This window comes from Anabrus simplex, chromosome 1, assembly GCF_040414725.1.
Source record: "Anabrus simplex isolate iqAnaSimp1 chromosome 1, ASM4041472v1, whole genome shotgun sequence".
NCBI classification, from domain to species: domain Eukaryota; kingdom Metazoa; phylum Arthropoda; class Insecta; order Orthoptera; family Tettigoniidae; genus Anabrus; species Anabrus simplex.
The window spans coordinates 1,640,544,483-1,640,570,423 of record NC_090265.1 but is presented as its reverse complement, the minus strand read 5'-3'; positions in this window follow the sequence as shown (position 1 = coordinate 1,640,570,423).

The following is a 25,941-nucleotide window of genomic DNA, read 5'->3' as shown; positions in this document are numbered from 1 at the left end:
CATGAAAGCTTGCAGACTGAACGCTGAAAAATAGAACAGTCTATAATGAACATGGATTTATTTATTTATTTATTTATTTATTTATTTATTTATTTATTTATTTATTTATTTATTTATTTATTTATTTATTTATTTATTTATTTATTTATTTACAGTAAGTTATTTATTTATGTATACATTTTCGTTTTTTATTTACTGAGTTCTCCGTTCGAAGACTGGTTGGATTCCGAACACCTCGGGTCACGGAATAGGCGTACTAAAGAAACGGAGAGTAAAGTAGCTTCCTGTTGCTTTCCTCATCGAACCGGAGGTTGTTACTCGATATCAATCTTCGAACTCAATGAGATTCACACATCAATGGACTCTAAGTGCAACGTTTTCACAACATTTCTCAGGGACTGGTTCCGTAAAACATGACATTACAAGCATCGCTCATACCTCACTCACTTTCATTTAGTCGCAGACGAGGATGAAGCTGACATAGATAAATGAAAGCAATAGATTTGTACTAGTCCATACCAGAAGACTGAGGGCAGTGTAAATATTGTATCTAATAAGAATTTACTTACAAATTTACTGTATATAAATAAGTATGTAGTCAGGAAAAGTTCCGATTCTAGTCAGATACTCCTATTGCCAACGCCTAAACTTTCTGAGTCATTCACCCCGGCAGGTAGTTTCTAAAATTATTGTTATCAACACTATAATAATAATCTTATTCGCTTTACGTCCCACTAAGCACTTTTACGGCTTTCGGGGACGCCGATGTGCCGGAATTTAGTCCCGCAGGGGTTCTTTAACGTGGTAGTAAATCTACCGACACGTACTTGATCACCTCAAATACCATCGGACTGAGCCAGGATCGAACCTGTCAAGCTGGAGTTAGAAGGCCAGCGTCTCAACTGTCTGAGCCATTCAGCCCGGTAACACGATAATCATTAACGTTATCATATATTTAATTATTATACTGTTGAGAATATTCTTTTATCGTTGTTGTACTGGGGAAGTAGGCCTGTCCCTGCAATGGGGACAATTAAATAAATAAATAAATAAATTAATTAAATAAATAAATAAATAAATAAATAAATAAATAAATAAATAAATAAATAAATAAATAAATAAATAAAATCAGTATTATTCCAGTAAAATCATTTGTAATATATCTTATGTAGTCTACATGAAATTATTTCTCTGATCGAATTTCGCATTCCGTAACAAGCATTCTATCTCCATTCACCCCAATCGACATGTCTTTTATTTACTTGAATATAATACCACATTAAATAAATTTTAGGGAAATGCAAAGAAAGTTTACAACATAAATAATATAAAATACGGTAAATAAAATTCGGTGATTCTGTCTCACTGGCCAGCAATAAATAGATATTTTACCAAATGTCTTTCAAGTTGAAGTAGGTAAAATTATAGTATAGTTCCGTGATTCACGTCCCTTAAAAATACAATCTGCGACTTCAAATGTAATACAGAAAATAACTGAAATTATTTAAACTTACCTAATAATCACAAGAATAATCATGTTAGTGATAATCATCATACACAGGCTTCGGACTTTCAGGAAAGCAATCAATTAGTTATTTGAAAATGAACTGAAATGGAATGGCGTATGGCTTTTAGTGCCTGGAGTGTCCGAGGACAAGTTCGGCTCGCCAGATGCAGGTCTTTTGATTTGATACCCGTAGGCAACCTGCACGTCGTGATGAGAATGAAATGGTGCTGAAGACGACACATACACCCAGCCCCCGTGCCAGCGAAATTAACCAATTATGGTTAAAATTCCTGACCCTGCCGGGAATAAAACTCGGGACCCCTGTGATCAAAGGCCAGCACGCTATTTAGCGATGGAGCCGGACAATTAGTTGCTTAATTTTGACATAATATATTGGGAACAATGCAATAAAATGCAATACAATAGAAGTTGAGCCTTATGTCAATTACTGGCACCAGATGTTTAGGCGGTAATAAGTAAGGAAGCAAACTAATTTGGCTACTAGGAAGTGTCCTCTAGCCCGCTGTTCAAAAATGTAGTGAGAGTAGCATAACTTCTCGGGGTACTAATGGCCGGGGTCCCTAATGTTTATGCAAATCTCATAGCAGAACTACTCTGCGAGCTATACAAATCTCAGTGAGATACACTCGCTTCATTACATACTCAACCAGAAGCATTAAAAATGCCCGTTTAAAACTAGCCGATAGCTTTATGTAATTGCAATATGAAATGAGAAAATGACCAAAAAATGTGGTGTTACACCCCTTTTAAAAATTTCAGTTCATTTATCTCACTAAGTGCCTTGTAAGTCATGAATTTTATAGTTCCTTGTATATAAAAAGCTGATGGTTTATCATACTGTTATTACAGCTCGGTTGAGATGTACTTCACCAAGATAATCCAGATCTCGTTCCTTAAAGCAACAGCTGAAGTTCTAACACAAACGAATATACTGTATGAAAGACAAAGCAGTGATCACTACAGACTCCTGGAGTCGACTTTTTGTTGTTTCATTTCAATTGGAATGTTGGTGCTCTCACAGCAGCCTGTTTTCTTTGGAGTACTCGAAATAGATTAGATTCCCTAATACTGTTAACTTGGAGAGATCCGCGCTACGCTCAGCAAGGCGAGGTTTACTCAAGATTGCACAATGAGTTGCATATTTGAATATAAACGAGAACTGGGTTGAAATACAGTATGTTTCTTAGAGTTCTTAGTACAGTATATACGTTTGTCGACCGCATGTCCCGTTGCCTGATATGGGGTAGGAGATGACGAGAAATGAAATTATATAACACGTTTTCTCCGGCCACCCTTCCTCATGCCAGCCTCAGTGGAGAAGCTAATAATAATAATAATAATAATAATAATAATAATAATAATAATAATAATAATAATAATAATAATAATAATAATAATAATAATAATTACGTGTGGCTATTTCTAGCCCGGCATAGCCCTTGTAAGGCAGACCCTCCGGTGAGCGTGGGCGGCATCTGCCGTGTATCGGAAACTGAGTGTTACTATGATAGAGGATAGTGTCGTGTGAGGTGTGTGAGTTGCAGGGATGTTGGGGACAGCACAAACACCCAGTCCTCGAGCGAAGGGAATTAACAATTTAAGGCTAAAATCTCCTACCCGGGCAGGAATCGAACCCGGGGCCTTCTGAAACATTGACCACTTTGCTGATCATTCAACCAAGGAGCCGGACAACTGTGGAGCTTATGGAGATGAAATGAATGAATGGTGACTGAAACTGGATAAGGAGATGGAAGGAATCGGCTGAGGCCTATGAGTAGGCATTTGCCTGGAACTGAGAATGTGAAACCACAGGAAAACCATTCTGAGGACAGCCGACGGCGGAAATCGAACCCACAACTTTCCAGAATGCTGAGCACGGCTCTAGGTTGATGGTTCTTACGAGGGAACACATACATGTGTTACACTCGGATTCGGTTGAAATTTGGTAGGAATATTCGTGGGAGGCAGTAGAATACTAAGGTGAAAAAAGCATGTGCCCAGCGCAAGTTTAAACGCCAAAATTGAACAAATAAATAGTCGTAAAATTAGAAGTGCCGCGAGAGTATCAGGGTGTGGCGGAGAGGTAGGGAGGAGCGAAGCAGCGGACGTGAACCAACCAGGCTGTAACGAGCTGCGCCAGCAGCCAGGCAGCGTATAGTTAGCGCGTTCCCCTTAATTTCCCGATCAGATGTGCAAAACGTAAATATGAAAACAGCACATGAAACAAGTATACAAAGGACGATGTTTGAACAACGATGCCAATAAGATTTGAAAAATTCACGCCCGAGTTCTTGTTACTCGTTGTAATTTTTCAAACCTTATTGGCATCGTTGTTCAAACATCGTCCTTTGTACACTTGTTTCATGTGCAGTTTTCATATTTACGTTTTGCGCATCTGATCTGGAAGTTAAGGGGAACGCGCTAACTATACGCTGCCTGGCTGCTGGCGCAGCTCGACGCAGCCCGGTTGGTTCACGTCCGCTGCTTCGCTCCTCCCTACCTCTCCGCCACACCCCGATACTCAAGCGTCACTTCTCATTTTACGATTTTACGACTATTTATTTGTTCAATTCTGGCGTTTAAACTTGCGCTGGGCACATGCAGTTTTCACCTTAGCATTCTACTGCCTCCCACGAATATTCCTACCAAATTTCAACCGAATCCGAGTGTAATACATGTGTGTGTTCCCTCGTTAGTATAATATGTGTAAAATATTGAGACATATTCATATCGTAAGCTTTAGAAACGTGACTATGATTTAATTTCACATATTTACTATGAGAAATCTCAATGAAAGAATGTTAATAAAATTAGAGAACAGAGTAACTCTCATTTTGTGCGTCGTCCTGTTTGTTACCGGATGAAAAATACTGTAGCTCTCTCGGTTTTCATACCATGTTTTCTAAACAGCCGATATCTCAATTATATTTAATTTCCATCGGAAAATAAACTTCATTACTCCAATAAGCATCAGTCATGCCAATGAAATGAAAATTGACAGCCTGTTTCCAGTTATTCGACCGGCGAGGATAGGTGCTGTGCCGGCTGTCGAAGCCTGTCGCACTCTTCTGGGGCAATGATTAATGACTGACAGATGAAATCGAATGATGGTGAAGAGTGTTGCTGGAATGAAAGATGACAAGGAAAACCGGGAGTTCCCGGAGAAAAACCTTTCCCACCTTCGCTTTGTCCAGCACAAATCTCACATGGAGTGGCCGGGATTTGAACCACGGAACCCAGCGGTGAGAGGCTAGCACGCTGCCGCCTGAACCACGGACGCTAGTCATTACCTTAATTGTTTATCATGGGAAAACGTGACTTCGTGCATATTATTCTCAGATAGTAAGCTAAGCAAGCACAAACTGGTGCCAAATGATCTTATAAAGATTTTTCCATTGGTTACTTGTATCCTCTTCTCTTGGGGCCCTGCAATATTTCAATCTTATAAAGAATAACCTTGCTAAACTTTTCCGTTTCCTCACATCTCGTTCCTTATTAGCTTTTCATCATTATCGGTCTATTTTATTAACTCTTTCATAATAATAATTTCGTGTGGCTATTTCTAGCCGAGTGCAGCCCTTGATAGGCAGACCCTCTGATGAGAGTGGGCGGCATCTGCCATGTGTACGTAACTGCGTGTTATTGTGGTGGAGGATAGTGTTATGTGTGGTGTGTGAGTGGCAGGGATGTTGAGGACAGCACAAACATCCAGCCCCCGGGCCAGTGAAATTAACCAATGAAGACTAAAATCCTCGACCCGGCCGGGAATCGAACCCTGGACCCTCTGAACCGAAGATCAGTACGCTGACCATTCAGCCAACGAGTCGGACAACTCTTTCATGATACCCACAGATCACGGCCCCACCTAGGGAAAGGTCAAATCTGAGCTGCACGACAGGTATAGGTAAAGAAAGTGAAGATAGAGCGGCAAACTGAAAGCGTGCAAAAGAGGGAACGTGGACTTAGCGGCCACTGAACCAGACACTCTGATGCTCAGTTTGTAGAAAATGGACTTTTAACTCAAGTATTCCAACGTACTATCGCCATGATGTGAACACAGGAATGTTCTCAGTGAATGTCTTTATAGACAATTCCTCAGCACAAGCGAGCGACGCCAGTTTATAAAGGGTCCGATAAACAGGATATTAATAATTACAGCCCTATGTCAATTTTTCTTATCATATTCAAAATACTAGAAAAGATGGTTAAAAAGAGGTTAACGAGCGAGTTGGCAGTGCGGTTAGGGGGGCACCCAGCTGCGAACTAACATTCGGAACATAGTGGGTTCGAGTCCCTCTGATGGCAGCCCTGAAAGTGGTTTTCCATGGTTTCCCATTTACACACCAGGCAAATGCTAGAGCGGTGGCCACGGCCGCTTCCACCCCACTCTTAGCCCTTTCCTATCCCGTCGTCACTATAAGACCTATCTGTGTCGGTGCGAGGCAGAGCAACTTGTAAAAAGGAGGTTATTAAAATTCATAATACATAATAAATACTTTTATCCTTACCAGTCCGGTTTAATACCAAATCCAAGCACCTACAGTGTCATATAAGAATGGAATAAATTCATTTTACACAAATACATACTTACAAGTTTGGTACAAATTCATCATGGAATTACTCTGTACATATTTTATTATTAAATTGCAAGAACAATTGGACAAGGAGATGCTAGCAGTGGTTTGGGTGAAGGAAGTACGCCTCGAAAGATCTCAATTGGTGAACCACAGGGTTTGAATTATGCCCTTTTCTGTTTTTGATATTTATAAATTATATTAGTTTCTTACATCTGAAAGGTAAACTATCCTTATATGCTGATGATACCAATATTTTATACGTTGGTAATTATTGTCGTAACCTTGAATTGTACGATGCAACCTTAATTCAATGCTGACTGGACGAAAATAGATTAGGTCAACCTAGCGAAGACAAACTATATTGTTTCTCACACACATTCATACAACCTTCCTTTGAACATATCATTGTCACTCTGAGGCCAATATGCAATTCATGCAAGGACGACGATATTTCTTGGATTAATTATGGATGAAACACTTTCTTAGGACAACCAGGTTAATAAGATGATTCCTGCTATAGGGATTGTGAGCAAGTTGAAATACAATGTAACCCGTGAACTTATGCACACATTGAGACGCAGCTCACTTACATGATCGATATTTGGGCATGTTGCCGGAAGGAGTAACTAAACAGCAATATTGAGGTGCCTAGTATCAAACATGGACAAAAGCCATTTTGTTAATTTTTCAGTAGAGCCACATTTTTGTTTCTCTACGTTAACAGCCCGATACGAGTGTGAAAATTTTTGTGTGCCATATTGCCAGCCCCATGAGCAAGAACACCATTGTTGACACTTAAGAATTCCATTCTAAGGCAATGTAAAACACGTTCAAATATGACGATGTCCATTTTTGAAACTAAGATTGACTTTTGTCCAATTTTGATACAAACATCCATGTAATTGTCCACTTTTGAAACAAACTATCCCAATATTTTGAAACAAAGGTGCGGATGGCATGATAGTAAACTTCTGTTTTAGAAGAAATGTAATGAAAATATGAAAGAAATAAGTTTAATCTTATACTTTGTTAACAACTAACATGATATTCATCTGAACGTATTGTGGTCGTCGTCTTCTTCATATTTTTCTCAGTGAGTCTAAAAGTTCTATCTGACGGCAAATATGAGTTTCCAATAATTGGAAATACCAGTTATCATTTCTTTGCCTCATTCTCCAGCCACTTATAAACAGACACATTGTCAGGGCGCAGCTTGCTTTGAGATGTGCCTGTTACAACGGACAGTTTGTAACAGTAAAGTTGTCTGGAATAATAATCCGACTGATCACTTAATTTTGGCAAAGCAAGGTTCTTCTGGCAATCATAGGACATTAAAAGACAGTCCTCTTTTTTCTTCAGTTGCCGATAAAAATACTCTGCTTGTTTTTTGTGGATAGTTCTCTTCAAAATTAAGGTTGTTCTCTCCTCTTCATACTTTTCAAACTTAATACATTGCTCTTGTTCCAAGCATGTAGTGCACTCATCTGTGCCTGGAGAAGAAAACCCGAAATTTAACCTGGTATTAAAAATGTGCCTAAAGTAAGCTCCCTTTACTTGCAATTTCACTTCAGGTGGACACCCCGAAACATTGCCTTCCATATCAAACGAAAATATTTTCCCAAATACTTATGTTATAAGTAAAACACTGAAAAAACATGAGCACTAAACTTCCAAGCACGTACCGACACGAGAATGTAAACAAATGGTCGCCATGCCAGTTTGATGTCACTTGTAGCAATGGCTGAAACGGTCATGTCCGTGGTTGATAGAAACTTTGTTTGGAGGTAGAAATATTCGTTTATGAAATACATGGGCCACTAATTCAGAGAGAGCATTAAAAATACTATAACTTTACATTCTTAACTCAATTTTGATATAGGTAGCGCATGTCCGTGTTTGATATTAGGCACCTCATATCTTCCATAAAAGAGCATTAAAAATACTCTTCAACCTACCCACGTTGACAACAAAATAAAAATTGCAATATCCTATCACTCACTAGCCTCCGTCAAAAGCCTCAGTTGTCATGGTGTATAAGTTAAAGCATGAGTTGATACACCCCAATGCTTACAGTACTATAAGGCTAATTCAAATATCCATATGTACTACTCCAGAAGTACTTCAAAAATTCATTTTACACTAATACATACTTACAAGTTTGGTACAAATTCATCATCGAATTATTCTGTACATATTTTTTTCATATTATCTCTGAAGATATGGGAGAGACTTTGTATAGGCTATGCGTATACTGTGCCATTACGAGCTTAAGCTCAGGTACCCCTTGAATAAATAAATAAATAAAGAAAGAAAGAAAGAAAGAAAGAAAGAAAGAAAGAAAGAAAGAAGGAAAGAAAGAAAAAAACAAAGAAAGAAAGAAAGAAAGAAAGAAAGAAAGAAAGAAAGAAAGAAAGAAAGAAATGAATAAATAAATGTAATATTTTAATCGTTTTTTGACATGCCTTAACAAGACGTAGAATACGTTTATAGTTCCGAAATCTTTCTTCAGCCACTGAGAGGTACAAAAACATGGATGTTTGAAAGTTTAAAAATAGAAATAATTTCTAGATCACATGTGCAACGATAGTACTCAATATTTCACTGTAGAGGGGAAGAACCGTTGTACCTACTAACAAGTACCTTACGTCTGTGTGACGTCCTCGGGTGATGCAATAGTGCCGCCATCTTCAGATACTAAAATCGCCATGCCACGCGCCTAACAATTATTGACCCCCCCCATGGGTGGGGGCGGTATAATAACACTCATGGAATCCTCAGCCGGTCGTACGAGGCGACTAAAAGGGACCCTAGGTTCTCTGAACTTGGGAGCGTGGGTTTGCGACCACGGGGCCCTTATCTGAGTCCTTGCACCTCTTCCACTTACTTGTGCAGGCTCCTCACTTTCATCTACCCTATCCGACCTCCCTTGGTCAACTCTTGTTCTTTTCCGACCTCAACGGTATTACGTATGAAGGCCTAGGGAGTCTTTCATTTTCACGGCCTTCGTGGCCCTTGTCTTTTTTGGCCGGTACCATTTTTCGAAGTGTCGGATTCTCTCTTATTAGTGTTAATAGAGGATGGTTGCCTAGTTGTATTTCCTCATAAAACAATGATCACCACCACCTCCTAACAATTATTATAGCTCTGGGCACCGGCGTAGTAACGCGGAACGTGAGGTATCGTGTGTTTCTTCACTGTGAGTTCTACGGCATCCAGCAAAACAAACGACACTCAAATTATAGCTCATCTGCTCTCCACGTTTTCCTTGCGAGAAGTATTTCTTTGATGTACATAATAATTTGATTATTGTGAATTCAGTGTTGTGTTGATTTCTGCAATTATGGTTCTCACAAGAGAGGAGAAGGTGTTTATGGTGGAACATTATTTCCGATCATACTGATTTAAGTTTGCTTCAGTTTAAAGAACAGTGGGAGGAGCGGTTTAATAAGGAGGCACAAAATAAAATAAAAACATTAGCTGACGTTGGCCAGTTTCGTTGTACGTAGTGTGTCCGGAAAATACGTATAAATCCGTCGGGGTGACGTATCACGTATCGTGGAGGCGCCGCCAGGTGGCACTGCTGTTGTTGCCAATCTTCTCAACGCTCAGTTCGAGTCGGAGAGCTCTGCGTGTCAGTAGCAGTGTGCGGCTGCTTGTTGAAAGTTACCCGTTTTCACCTGCCGTCGGTATGGAGCTCTCTCTGATTGAGGAACAGCGCATCAACATCAAGTCTCAGAGCTCGTGTGGCCCGAGTTCGACCGGATTTGGCACAAGGGGGCAGGTGGATCCTTCATCACGACAATGCGCCCGCTCACACGTCACTCGTTGTGCGTGAGTTTTTGGCCCGAAGCTCAATCACCGTGACAGACCACCCGCCTTATTCACCCGATTTAGCCCCTTGTGACTTCTTCCTATTCCCGAAATGCAAAATGGTGCTTCGGGGGCGGCACTTGGGTGATGTGGAAGCCATCAAGGGAGAAACGACACGGCAACTGAACAGCATCACAACTGAAGACTTTCAACAATGTTATCAACAGTGTAAACGGCGTTGGCAGAAGTGCATCTTGTCTCAGGGAGAGTACTTTGAAGGAGACCATATTGTAATACCTGAATAATTGTCAAATAAAGTTATTGTTCAACTTTTATACGTATTTTCCGGACATACTACGTATGGGAGTCCTCTGTCAACGAAAGGGGACATCAGAACGCCCAAGAACCGTCACCACAAACGAGAACATGGACGAATTCTCCTTACAGATATTACAGTCCCCAAGGCGCAGCCTATGGCAAACATCGCTGAAACTCGCTTTGTTTAAAGAGCCGGGTGGATTTACGTACCGCACTTAATTTGCTCAGCTACTTACAGACAGACTGCAATATACCGTACATCATCATATCCTAGCCAACTTCTCATAAAAGCGACTGCGGTTCGAACCCTGGCCAAACATGTGGAATTTTTGAAAAAAAAACAAATATCACATCCTTGCAGATTGCATTCTATATAAAACTGAAGATTTCGGGGCTATAATGATCATGCCACATAAAATTACAGCTTTCTTGCTTTTTCTTGAGTACTAATGACACCTTTTTATGAGCATTAACAGGTTCCCAGGCACACACTCTCACTTACTTTCAGAATCTGACCTGCAGGTCAGCGCGACTTCCTCTAGGGTCATCACTTGAGGTCAGACCCTAAAAAAAATTCTAGAAAATGTCACTTTCTACCCCTTTATTGACATGCTCCTAGAGCGTATATAAATTATCTCACTCTTGATCAAAGTACAGAGTAATCCGTGGACAACAGTCAATCCACTAAAGTGCAGTTTTAGGGCCCCTGTTAAGGTACCAATCCAAAATTTTCCGGGGCTCAGTGTGGGACAAAAGAGATTACAGAGACCTCCACAGAACTTTGGCGTGGTCGGTTTTACATAATTTGAAAGAAATATTTCAGTATAAAATTGTTGCCTGTTACCGACACTTAAATCAATTGTAAAATGCAACAGTTATAGTAATCATCATGGCTATTCACTCATGACAGGTATATCAGGTGTCTTCCGAGCGTACCAGTGACGTCAAATATGAGCTCGTATGGGTAAAGAGAGAAATTGCTATTAGATTTACGTCGCATCGACACAGACAGGTCTTACGACAACGATGGAATACAGGGCTAGGAATGGGAGAAGGAAGTTGCCACGGCCTTAATTAAGGTACAGTCCTAGCATGTGTTTGGTGTGAAAAAGGTGAAACCACGGAAAACCATCTTCAGAGCTGCCAATAATAGGGTTCGAATACACTATCTCCCGAGAGTTCACTTCTTTCCTAACCGCAGCTCTTTTCAATGAACTCTGCAGTTCGTAATTCCAATAATTCCAATAATTCCTATCCAAAGGTTCCCTGAGATCTGCAATGAGTTTTGGTTTAGCCAAAACGCTATTCATTTCCTTCTTCTCTTCCTTTCCCTGACGCTTGAACTTGCATTTCCAAGTAATCTCCAAAAATCTTCCAATAATAATAATAATAATAATAATAATAATAATAATAATAATAATAATAATAATAATAATAATAATAATACCGGGCGAGTTGGCCGTGCGCGTAGAGGCGCGCGGCTGTGAGCTTGCATCCGGGAGATAGTAGGTTCGAATCCCACTATCAGCAGCCCTGAAGATGGTTTTCCGTGGTTTCCCATTTTCACACCAGGCAAATGCTGGGGCTGTACCTTAATTAAGGCCACGGCCGCTTCCTTCCAACTCCTAGGCCTTTCCTATCCCATCGTCGCCATAAGACCTATCTGTGTCGGTGCGACGTAAAGCCCCTAGCAAAATAATAATAATAATAATAATAATAATAATAATAATAATAATAATAATAATAATAATAATAATAATAATAATAATAATAATAAAACCTGAGGCTTTATATGGAGGGGAAATTCTAACGCTTCACATAAAGGCTGAACTCGAAAATATCCTAAAAGAAGAGCGAAAATTTATGAGGAAAATTTTAAGATCAAGACACACGGATGAAGGGTACCACCTCCAATCCCGGAAATCCACAGAAAAATTATCCAATATTGCGACAGACCTCAGGAAAAGAAGGCTAAAATTTTATGGACATGTTAAAAGGTTTTCCAGAAACCAGACTAACCCACCAAATTCTTGAAAGAGTTGTTAAATTGAAGAATTTCCCCTGGACACAACAAACAAAAGCGGACATGAAGAACGCACAAATTCAACCTGAAGAAATTTTGAATCGAAATATATATAGAAAGAAAATTATTGACAAGTGGGAAGTTCCTCCAGAGAATGAAGTACCAAAACGAACAGGTACAAAGTTGACGGAAGAAAGGAAGAGATCTTTAGTGAACAGAAGAAAGCATCCTGGATACTTCGCAAACGAAATCATAAATAAAGCTTCGTGTGTTTCGAAAGAGACCATTCACGCATAATAATAATAATAATAATAATAATAATAATAATAATAATAATAATAATAATAATAATAATAATATGTTTGAACTTTAAGAGAGACAATGATGACAATGATTATAAATTCGGTGCACAAGAAGATAACTCACCGATCTTTCGACCACCGACCGCTGCTCACTCCGCAATGTGAACGTCTAACCGCAGTTCTATTATTTCCACAGCTCATGCCCCCCGTTTAGATATTTTCTATTATTTAGTTAGTTAAAGCATATCCTAGCATGGCAAAATAGAATATTAATCCGTAAGAAATTCATCAAAATATAATTATTCTTAAGAAAAGAATATTTAATTGAATTTAAAATAGCATACCTAATAGCATAGGAAATAAAGCTGTCACGAATGATATCCGCAACTTCAAAGATTTTTCGTTGGGCGTAAAGATCATCAAAGTCATTATTCTCCTGTACTAGAATTATTTGTGAAAGTTGTCTAAGGACATTCTCTACTGCAGTGTCAGTACTTATGTATATGGGACTGTGATGCTGTGATGCGTATTGTGATCAAACAAAATATAAAATGAATGTTGGACACCAGGATGGTTAACTTTCCAATAAATACAGGAGAATTCGTATAGCACCAGCCCGAGGAATTAAACGTTCAAAATAATGTCGTATTACTGTGTGGACCTTGCGAACTTGAGTTGTGTGTACGTTAATTAAACTGATAGAAGGAAGAATATATGACCTAAAAAAGGGAAAGTCTATTAAGAGTGGAAAAATTAAAGACTACCTATGGATTGTAAACCTAACACCGTGGAGATCGGAAGAGAAGAAGATCCTCCAAAGTCTGTCACCTTGTTAGAGTGGTGTGCTGACATCACCGCTGAGCCTAGAATTGCTTCCACTTACAAGGAGGCTGGTCAATTTATTATTTATAGATGTAACAGAATACAAGTTGGTTAAGGGAAGTCTTTTTTTTTAGAATTTGTTTTATGTCGCACCGACAAAGGTCTTTTTATTGCTAATTGATTTACGTCGCACCGACACAGATAGGTCTTATGGTGACGATGAGAGAGGAAAAGGCTAGGAGTGGGAAAGAAGAGGCCGTGGCCTTAATTAAGATACAGCCCCAGTATTTGCCCGGTCTGAAAATGGGAAACCATGGAAAACCATCTTCAGGGCTCCCGACAGTGGGGTTCGAACCCACTATCTCCCGGATGCAAGTTCACAGCTGCGCGCCCCTAACCACACGGCCAACTCGCCCGGTAACGATAGGTCTTATGGCGACGCAGGCATAGGAGTGGGAAGTAATAGGCCGTGACTTTAATTAAGGTACAGCCCCAGCATTCGTCTGGTGTGAAAATGGGAAACCACGGAAAACGATCTTCAGGGGTACCAACAGTAAGGCTCGAGCCGATTATCTCCCGGATGCAAGCTCACAGCTCCGCGCCCCTAACCGCACGGCCAACTCGCTCGGTAGAGAAGACTGTACGAGTACATGAAAGGCTGGAGTCTGTATCAAGTGGTAGCTATGCCAAACTCAGATAAAAAAAAACCTTTACGCTCCACTTGACATCTCAGATGTAGAAAGTCCTGGGGGTAATTGTTGAATTCAAGTTCAAAACATAGAATAAAGGTGAAGAGATCGGGCCTTCGAAGAATTATGCTTTGGCCTAAGAGCTACGAAAGGCAGGAAAGTGAAAATCTTTCTAGTTCTGGGGAATTTGATACCATCCGAGATGGAAAAGATCACGTGCTGGCAGATAGGAAAGATCACAGAAGGAAAGCAATCCTAGACTCAACTGGAGATCTTTGGTCACATTGTAATGTCTTCTGTATTGCATTACAGTGGTGGTGGTGACCTTTATTTTAAGAGGAAGTACAACTAGGCAAGCATTCTCTCTGAACAAATTAAGAGAAAAATAAAATAAAATTAAACTCTTTATTCAACGGAGGAATTTGAAGATTTTAAAAAACAAAACAAAAATATTATATTCAGTCGAAAAGGTCACAAACGCATCAAAAGGAAACAAGTTACCTGAGTAACAGAACATTTGAAATGTAGGCTATATACCCCTGATCAAACCAAACCAAACCCCATGGCGTAATAGCTCCGAAGGGCCATGACCTACCCAACCCGAAGGCCTGCAGATTACGAGGTGTCGTGTGGCCAGCACGACGTATCTTCCCGGCCGCTATTCTTGGCTTTCTAGGGCAGGGCTGCTACCTCACCGTCAGATAGCTCCTCAATCGCAGTCACGTAGGCTGAGTGGAACTCGAACCGGCCGTCAGATACAGGCCGGGAATCGGACCCGGGGCCTCCGGTTAAGAGCCAAGCACGCTATCCCTACACCGCGGGGCGGCTTGATTAATCCACTCTCAGACATAAAGTGAATAACGAGAGCAGCAGTAGTCGCGTCATCGGCTAGTACGACTACTACTACTAAAAACGTTTTCATTCCTCCCCTGAAGGGGGAGGCGGGCCTCTCAGACGGTAACGCCGTCTCTCAGGCCGGGAGATTTGTAACGGTGAAGCAAATGCACGGAGAAGGTGAGGGGGTTGGTGGCCATGGCCTATACTAGGAACTTTCCCTGCATTCGTCTTAGTGCAGGAGAATGGAAAACCACGGAAACCCGTTCTCAGGAGAGCCGACGGTTGGTGGCAGCCATGAAGTCCAGCCTATTCCGTCTCCCGAATACAGAGGTGAAGAGTCATGGTAGAGCCATAGCCACCCCTACTCTGCTCGGTTGACCGGTCAGAGTGCAGAGCTGTTGGACCACGGACCAGCCGTGGTTACTTATGGGCTAAGACCCACTCTGCATCCACCGACCGGCTAGTATGAGTTCGCGTGTCTCCTGCGGCTGAGAGGCGCACGCTGTGAGGATGTAGGTCACGAAAAAGTCGGCACCGCAAAAACACACGGGAGAATCTTTACTCTTTAGGAGGTAAGAGTGCGCACATCGTCAGTGACCTATCCTCAGCCTACACAAAACTAAGGCCTCTCTCCGCGTAGACCTGAAATAGGACCGCCAAACGGTCGTTGCCTTCTTAATTAATCTCAGCTTGTTGGGAACTTCGATAGCTAGCCACTGGGATTCCCAGGTCGCCAAGATGGTACGGCTTAGCTGAGAACAAATATCCCAGTGTAGTTAATTGTAGATCATGATGGTCGAACAAAATATACAGTGTAATAATAATGTATTTAATGCGCACAGTGTGCGAAGAATTTAAAAAAAAATTACGACCGGGGGAGTTAGCCGTGCGGTTAGGAGCGCGCGACAGTGTGCTTGCATCCGGGAGATAGTGGGTTGGAATCCCACTGTCGGCAGCCCTGAAGGTGGTTTTCCGTGATTTTCCATTTTCACACCAGGCAAATGCTGGGGCTGTACCTTAATTAAAGCTACGTCCGCTTCTTTCCAACCCCAAGTCTTTCCTATCCCATCGTCGCCATAAGATCTATCTACGTCGGTGCGACGTAAAGCCACTAGCAAATAAATAAATAAATAAATAAATAAATAAATAAATAAATAAATAAAATAAATTACGAGTGATTCTAATTGTTGTTTGCAACTTGACACATGGTACCTAGTGCAGTGTGAGCCATATCTCCAGCAGACGTAGTTCGGACCTGGTTTATGATAATGCTGTATGTTACATAATATATAATGAAACGCATGAACGGAGAACCTTGTCTGTAGGTGCCGCAGATCACATGCACCTTAAAAACACTCGCACTGAGCTCGATAGCTGCAGTCGCTTAAGCGCGGTCGGTATCCGGTATTCGGGAGATAGTGGGTTCGAACCCCACTGTCGGCAGCCCTGAAGATGTTTTTCCGTAGTTTCCCATTTTCACACCAGGCCTTAAATAACGCCACTTACGCTTCCTTCCCTCTCCTAGCCCTTTACTGTCCCATAAGACCTATCTCTGTCGGTGCGACGTAAAGCAAATTGTAAAATTTAACAAAATCGTAAAAGTAAACACTCGCGATTTATCATGCCTTCGATGGAGTAGAAATCTTCCCAGATGTCGGCTTTCTTCTACCGTAGGTCTCGAATCAGATGTACATACAATGTTGTGGCTGGGAGTAACGACTGTTTTCTTAGCTCCTCCACATAAAATTCCTCTCTGGATAACACGTACACAAGCCGGGGAGGGGAATATTTGGAGAGGCATGGTACAAGTTTCAAGTAGTCTGCCTTCGACTTCTCGATCTTTACTAGTTGCCTTGGACTCAAATATACAGTACAATCCCATTGGAGTTTGGTGATAGTGATGGCCTATAGCGACACTCTGCTCAGTGTCGACAAATGTCCTTTCATTGGTAACCTGTCGACTAAAAAGTGAGTATCGAGCCAGAGCTATACGTTTACACTGGTGATGGAATAGTCGAATATTTTAATATTCGCATAACCTCCATCCGTTTATTTAAATAATCTAATAAATAATCGAATAAAATTTTCGAATGAGTTTCAAATACCATTCAGTTGTATCGCATAGAATATTCGGATGCGTCATTAATCAATTTATCGCTTTAAGTGTGTGGGATGGATAATCGATTGAAATAAGCGAATAGATGAACTCTTATGAAAAATAGAAATACGCTTTCTTACAAACGTATCCCCAAATTTTGAAAATAATTAGTGAATCAACTGTCTAAATAATATAACTTTTCATTGGATTATTTCGAAAGCATTCACTATTCAATTGCCTCATTCATTCTAATGGAGTTTCGAATGAATAATCAAAAAATAATCGAACGGGAAAAAATATTCACTAATCGATTGCCTCATCCATTCGAATGAATAATCAATTATTTTGTATTCAGGCAAACAGCTCAGTGCTGAAAACCTTCTAGGGATACGAGCAACGAATTTTAGGTAAATAAAATATGATAAAGTATGAGAACATATTCTTTATTTATTCGTAAAAATTACAATCCTTTTCTTAATTATAGTTAACCGGTCGATTAAATTAGCAGTTTTCCACCACTACGAGCATTGTTTCACTCAAGCACCACTGCAAGCGCTAACGTGAGTCAGTGCAGAATTTCACTTAAGCCCTTATAACTACATTCGGTGTGGAGATTTTTCTAAAAATAAGAAAATCACCTGAGGATATTCGGCCATGGAACACATTACAGAAATTATTATGTAAATAAGTTCATTTAGATAGGATTTGAATAAAAAATAAAATGAGTAATGAAACAAGCGATTTTCCGGGAAGTGATTATTTCAATTTTTCAATTTTCAATTTCAATTTTTCAATTTCAATTTTTCAATTTTCAATTTCAATTTCTCAATTTCAATTTTTTAATTTTCAATTTCAATTTTTCAATTTTCGATTTCAATTTCAATTTTTTTAAGCCTGATATAAATATCCAAGACTCACAATTTGAAACCTTCCCGAGTCCTTTAGCCCTACAACTCTCGGCACAATCGAGGAAATTACTTAATTTACGGTTTTCGTGCTATGGGGACCCCTACTTCGTCTGGTGAGAAATGTTTTCAACTTTAAAAATTGTTTTTTGTGTAAAAGGTACTTTGTTCTCTAATCAGATATTTGTTAATCGACGACAGAGGTGTACATTTACATTTAAGTGCATAAACTAATAGTAACATTACTAAAACTGAATTGTAAAGTAATATTTATAATGAACAGAATCATGGGCGCCCATATGACAGTTTGTAGCGGAGTTGGGGGGGGGGGGGGGGTTAAGCCTGGGAGTATGTAGTATTTTTAATATTTTGAAAGATGAATGGCGACTTGTAGTCCGCCGTAGAATAACGCCCACGGTATCCTCTGCCTGTTGGTGGGGGGCGGTACTACCACTTCTACGTAATATCGACTTTTTAATCATTTTCTTGAAAGAAAAACACATGACTACATTAGATTTTTGCCTTTCCCTGAGAGCTAAGGGGGCCACCTCCCTTCCCTCCTGCCCCCGGGCATGGGCGCCATTGAACAGGATGTGAGATATACTTGGATTAATTTATATGTCATATGTGTTTCAGCTACGGTAATATGTCTTATTTCTGCTAGATAGCTTTCTTCGTTAAGCACCACAGGCAGATTCTCAAACAAATGCCATTATTTTCCAATGAGGGGACCTTGGAACAAACAAATGTTTTCTCATAAAGAAAGACAGTCTACACACAAGAACAGTATGCTCAGTGCATTGCTCAATCAAGTAGTTATTAGCAACACGTTATAGTTCAATGAACAGGTTACTGAGTCTAGATTGTTTACCTACAATAAAAATGTAAATAACTGACGTAACAAACACACTTTAATGACGCTGAACTAACTTGCAAAGGGAACCCATTTCCCTCCCTGACAATATGCTGTCCTTTGTAATTAGTATACTCGTTTACTTTAAGCCTTGACCTTTTCATTTTCTCCGGTTTGTAGTTTTCTGTGTTTCGAATTCCTTTCTTACGTTTTGACCTACTGATACAACGGTTAGGGTTCTTTTCATAAGACACTGGTGCAGTTTCACTACCCTCCGTTTTGTAACTGCTGTAAACAAACAATAAAATGACAGGATTTCATAGTGTACATCACTCAAAGAATGATGGGAGAAGAAGACAGGTCACATATAATGGACACGTGCCCTTTCAGTACTAACCGGAAACTTGTTTGTACCGCCACGCTCGGAAGAATGCATATAATTGTGCCTTTTTTCTTCAGAAAACGGTGCGCCACACTAACACGAATATGATGGTTGTCATTACTCGATTTGTCAAAAATATGGACATGAGACCATTTAATAAAATCGATCTAATTGAACAAATGGACAACATAATCAGGGAGGACGGAAAATGGGATACAAGAAGATTCCAGAGGCGAATATGAAGAAATGCCAAATTAATATCGACAAGAGAGTGACAGTTGCACAAGAGCGAAGGTGGAGGGATGGGGTTGTTGGTATTGGGGTTCGAGATAATGGGAAGATTCTTTCCACTATAGAACTGCCAATTAGAAGGAGAAGAGTAGGTAAAAGTTTCACTTAATATCACTGTTTGCTCACTGTAACCTAACATAAAATTGAACACGGTCAAGATGCTACATAAGAATTCCTGGTTCAATTCACACAACATTCTGCCATTTGTTATGTCCTTTCAATGTTTATATAGAAATAAAATGAAATAGCGTATGGCTTTTTCTAGTGCCGGGAGTGTCAGAGGACAAGTCCGGCTCGCTAGGTGCAGGTCTTTTGATTTGACACCCACAGGTGACCTGCACGTCGTGATGATGAGGATGAAATGATGATAAAGACGACACATTCACCCACTCCCCGTTCCAGCGAAATCAACCAATGATGGTTAAAATTCTCGACCCTACCGGGAATCGAACCTGGGATCCCTGTGACCAAAGGCCAGCACGCTAGCCATTTGGCCATGGAGCCGGACGTTTATATAGAACAGGCGGTAAAGGAAATCAAAACTCTGAGATTTGCCGATGATATTTTTATTTTATCATAGTCTGCAGATGATCTGGAGAAATTGCTGAACGGTATGGACAGAGTCTTGGGGAGGGAGTGCAAGATGAAAATAAATAAGTCCAAAGCAAAGGTAATGGAGTGTGGTCGAACGAAGTCAGGTGACGCTGGAAATATCAGATTAGGAAATACTTAAAGGAAGTAGAAGAATATTGTTATTTGGGTAGCAAAACAACTTAACTATGACAGAAGTAAGGAGGACAGAAAATGCGGACTAGCACAAGGAAGGGAGTAAGGCGTTTCTTTTAAAAAAAATTGCTCACTTCGAACATTGATATAAGAATTAGAAACATGTTTTTGAAGATTTCGTCTGGAGCGTGGCATTGTACGAAACATGGACGAAAACTAGCTCAGAAACGAAGAGATTAGAAGCTTTTGAAATGTGGTGTGACAGAAGAATACTGAAGGTGAGATGAGTAGATCGAATCAACAATGACGGGATAATGGAACTGATGCGAGGAGATCGATTTGGCTAAATTTGACGAGAAGGAAAGATAGAATGATAGAACACATCTTACGACACACAGGACTTGTTCATTTTGAGGGAAGTGTAAGAACGGTATGGGTAGATCAAGGTATGAATATGACAAACAGATAAGAGCAGATGTAGAATGTAGTAGTTACGTAGAAATGAAAAGTTTAGCATAGGATAGGGTGGCATGGAGAGATGCATTAAACCAGTCTATAGACAGATGACCCAACAACAACACATGGCTCCCCTCTTTTAGGCAATATCTGTCATTTACGTTACCTCACTTATTTCGGAGAAGTGTCACAACCCGACCTGTGGTTCTCTAAAAGTCATTCGGTATGGAGCTGGTTCTATGCAAGTGTTTCGAACCCGCGGGTGAATATCGATGTTCATAACAATAATTGTATGCTTGTATGTATACCTCTTTGTCCCGTTTCCTTATACGGGGTCGGGGATTGGGAGAAATGAAATTATATGGCGTGATTTTTACGGCCGGATGCCCGTCCTGACGCCAACCTCAGTTGAGAAGCTAAAGGAGATGAAATGAATGATGGTGAATGAAATTGGTTAAAGGCGTGGAAGGAATCGGCTGTGAATAGGAAATGTCCCGGCATTTGCCTGTCCATACTCAGGACAGCCAACGGTTGGCTCCATTTCGGCCGATGAAATGAAATGGCGTATGGCTTTTAGTGCCAGGAGTGTCCGAGGAGATGTTCGACTCGCCGGGTGCAGGTCTTTTGATTTGACACCCATAGGCGACCTGCGCGTCGTGATGAGAATGAAATGATGATGAAGACAACACATACACCCAGCCCTCGAGCCGGGGAAATTCACCATGATAGTTAAAATTCCCGACAAGGTCGGGAATCGAACCCGGAACGCCTATGACCGAAGGCCAGCACGCTAACCATTTAGCCATGGAGCCGGACTTTTCGGCCGATGACCTTACGTGTTAGGCCCCTTTAAACAACAAGCATCATCAACGGCTGGCTCCATACACGCCTGACCACTCCACTCGGTATGTTAATAATAATAATAATAATAATAATAATAATAATAATAATAATAATAATAATAATAATAATAATAAGGCAAGTCATTTTAAATACCTTAATGAAACTTTACAGTCCTCGAGACTTAACGGGATTGCTAATGAACAAAGAAACACAGAAGGCCTAAGAGCTAACGTGGGCTCACTACAACAAGAAAAGCATTTCGATAGATGCAAACTTACGGCACTATAAAACAGTAATTCTTCCAGAAGCAACCTATGCAGCCGAAATAATGACGATCGACGGTCATTCTTAAATTAAGGACATAGAAAAACAGGAACGAAAAAATCTTCGGAAGATTTATGGGGCAGTCAAGACAAATGGCATCTGGTTGAAGAGACCGCAGAACGACATCTCTGAAAAGATAAACACCATTACGGATAAAATCAGAAAACGTCGAGCAAAGTTTTACACACACATTTACAGAATGGACAACTCAAAGAAACTACTCAACATCATAACAAAGAGTAAATGCGGTACGGAATGGCTAAAAGAGGTTCAAAGGGACCTATAACAGATCAACATAGCGAATCTCGAGAACCGCGCCAAGTGCCGAAATAAAATCACAAATGTAAAATTTGAGTCAAGAATATCACAACCTGGAAAAAGTGAACATAAGCGGAAGAGGAAGCATTAAGGGAATTTGACGAGATTTTGGGAAGAAAAGGGAGAAAACACCCGAAGATGACGTTATGTATTCAAGTTCAATCGCTCTCCTTAAGGGGAACAATCACGTAAATAATAATAATAATAATAATAATAATAATAATAATAATAATAATAATAATAATAATAATAATAATATACGTCTTCATTATAGACTCTTATGCCTATCAGCGTTCAGCTGCAAGCCTCTGTGAATTCACTAAACTCCATTTAGTTCCATCTCTTTAATTCTTAAATCATTACAAACTGAGTCTGGTCATCATAGTCTTGGTTTACCCCCTATTTCTCTTACCCTCCATGACCGAGTCCATTATTCTCTTAGGTAACTTATCCTCCTCCATTCATCTCACATGACCAAAGCAACGAAGCCGGTGTCTGCGTACAACTTCTTCAATCGAATGCATTCCAAACTTAGCCTTTATCTCCTCATTCCGAGTACCCTCGTGGCATTGTTCCCACCTGTTTGCACACGCATGCACGGAAATAGTGTCTCGACTTCAACAATCAACACTCTTCCACTCGAGTACTGAAAAGGAGGGGAGGAAGCAGTAGCGTAGCCAGGATCTGCCTGTAGAGAGGGGGAGGGGGTTATAGTTACAAAATGTTGATAGAACACAAGGAAGTGCTCGTGTGATGCGCGCATGCAGACTTGTCATTATAAGGACACTGACACAAGTGAATTATGTTGTTATTCAGATTGCAGTACACTACAAATTCTGGTATTAAAATACAGAAAAAAGAACAATATGATCAACGACCAACAATTTTACAGTGAATGGCATGTTCAGCTTATAATCTAAAATTCAACAGTCAAGGCTTCTTAGAAAATAGATTCAACAGATCTGTTGGTTCTACAATTATGTCTCTGAATGTTTATTTAGCTTATTGTTGACTGTTAGTTTCTGTTTATTTATTTATTTATTTATTTATTTATTTATTTATTTATTTATTTATTTATTTATTTATTTCTTAATCTGCTTACCCTCCAGGGTTGGTTTTTCCCTCGGACCCACCTCTACCGCCTCGAGGCCAGTGTCCTGGAGCGTGAGACATTGGGTCGGGGGATACAACTGGGGAGAATGACCAGTACCTCGCCCAGGCGGCCTCACCTGCTATGCTGAACAGGGGCCTTGACGGAGGATGGGAAGATTGGAAAGGATAGACAAGGAAGAGGGAAGGAAGCGGCCGTGGCCTTAAGTTAGGTACCATCCCGGCATTTGCCTGGAGGAGAAGTGGGAAACCACACAACACCACTTCCAGGATGGCCGAGGTGGGAATCAAACCCACCTCTACTCAGTTGACCTCCCGAGGCTGAGTGGACCCCGTTCCAGACCTCGTACCACTTTTCAAATTTCGTGACAGAGCCGGGAATCGAACCCGGGCCTTCGGGCGTGGCAGCTAATCACACTAACCACTACACGACAGAGGCGGACCTGTTTATTTCCTTTTTGTAAAATTTCTATGGGGGAGGTTCTAACCCCCAGTACCAATCCCCCCACCACACTGGCTACGCCCGTGGGAGGGAGTGAATGGGTAATGTTGAAAGCACAGTATGTGTATTGCTATACATCCACTACTGTGCCCATTTAATCATAACGATGTCTTGTAGCGGGCTGTCTACCTGCAGCAATCCCTTAAGCGAGGAGATGGGGCTGGGGGACGCCATGATTTTGTTTATAACGGAACACCATTTTTGTGCATGCGTGTACCAGCCATTAGTCTCACTACTTTCATGTCAGTTACTTCTAACTTATGAATAAGATATCCTGTGTCCACGCAGCTTTTACACCCGTAAAGTAAAGGTGGTTTGAAAACAGATCAGTGTAAAGGTAGTTTCGTCCAGGAGCTGAGTTGAGTGGCGCAGACTGTTGAAACGCTGGCTTTCTGACTCCAACTTGGCAGGTTCGATCCTGGCTCAGTCCGGTGGTATTTGAAGGTGATCAAATACATCAGCCTCGTGTCGGCAGATTTATTGGCACGTAAAAAAACTCCTGCAGAACTAAATTCCGGCACCTCGGCGTCTCTGAAGACCGTTAAAGTAGTTAGTGCAACGTAAAGACATTCTTCTTCTTCTTCTTCTTCTTCTTCTTCTTATTATTATTATTATTATTATTATTATTATACTTTGCTACTTGCTTTACGTCCCACCGACACAGATAGGTCTTATGGCGACGATGGGATAGGAAATGGTTAGGACTGGGAAGGAAGCGGCCGTGGCTTTAATTAAGGTACAACCCAGCATTTGCTTGGTGTGCAAATGGGGGAAACCACGGAAAAACATCTTCAGGGCTGCCGACAGTGGGTTCGAACCCACTATCTCCCTGATGCATTATTATTATTATTACTATTATTATTATTATTATTATTATTATTAATTTCTTACAGGATATTGTTAATCGAAATATTAATACAATTAATAGCGTGGCGCATCCGGAGAGGTCTGGTGCAGTTCCTCCACCCAAGGTTGTGCAACTCTTTTTGGGAACACCCCAAAAGGAGGTATATCTTGCAATACCGGGAAATGAACCAGGGCTACCGAGAACGGCAGCTAATAGTGCTAACCGTTATGCGAGCCCGGTGACAGGATTCTCGGGCCCCCGGGCAACTGAGGGATCCGGGCCCCTAGCTCCCGTTACACCTCACCCCACCCCCCGTCATTTAATTTAGACCAGAACTGCGAACTTGCAGGTTATTTTATAACCAATACTTACCTGATCATGTGCCCCGGGTGGCGGAGTTTGCACCACAAATTGGTGTAATAATGGTGTAAAATCGGTGCAAAATTTTTATTGGTGCAAACGTGGTGTATTTGTGGTCCTACGTCGGTGTAAACCCGTAAAACCATAATTACACTACATATTTTTTTAACATTAATGCACACCATTTTTATACCAACAAAGTTGGTGCAAGAGAAGTGACTTTTTACACTGACTGACAGAGCAAATGCAACACCAAGAAGGAGTGGTTCGAAAGGGATGAAAGTTGGGAAAAACAGAGACGGCACGGACGAATAATTGATGTTTATTTCAAACCGATATGCAGGTTACACAATGCGCACGGCATCGACTCAGTAGGATGTAGGACCACCGCGAGCGGCGATGCACGCAGAAACACGTCGAGGTACAGAGTCAATAAGAGTGCGGATGGTGTCCTGAGGGATGGTTCTCCATTCTCTGTCAACCATTTGCCACAGTTGGTCGTCCGTACGAAGCTGGCGCAGAGTTTGCAAACGGCGTCCAATGAGATCCCACACGTGTTCGATTGGTGAGAGATCCGGAGAGTACGCTGGCCACGGAAGCATCTGTACACCTCGTAGAACCTGTTGGGAGATGCGAGCAGTGTGTGGGCGGGCATTATCCTGCTGAAACAGAGCATTGGGCAGCCCCTGAAGGTACGGGAGTGCCACCGGCCGCAGCACATGCTGCACGTAGCGGTGGGCATTTAACGTGCCTTGAATACGCACTAGAGGTGACGTGGAATCACACGCAATAGCGCCCCAAACCATGATGCCGCGTTGTCTAGCGGTAGGGCGCTCCACAGTTACTGCCGGATTTGACCTTTCTCCACGCCGACGCCACACTCGTCTGCGGTGACTATCACTGACAGAACAGAAGCGTGACTCATCGGAGAACACGACGTTCCGCCATTCCCTCATCCAAGTCGCTCTAGCCCGGCACCATGCCAGGCGTGCACGTCTATGCTGTGGAGTCAATGGTAGT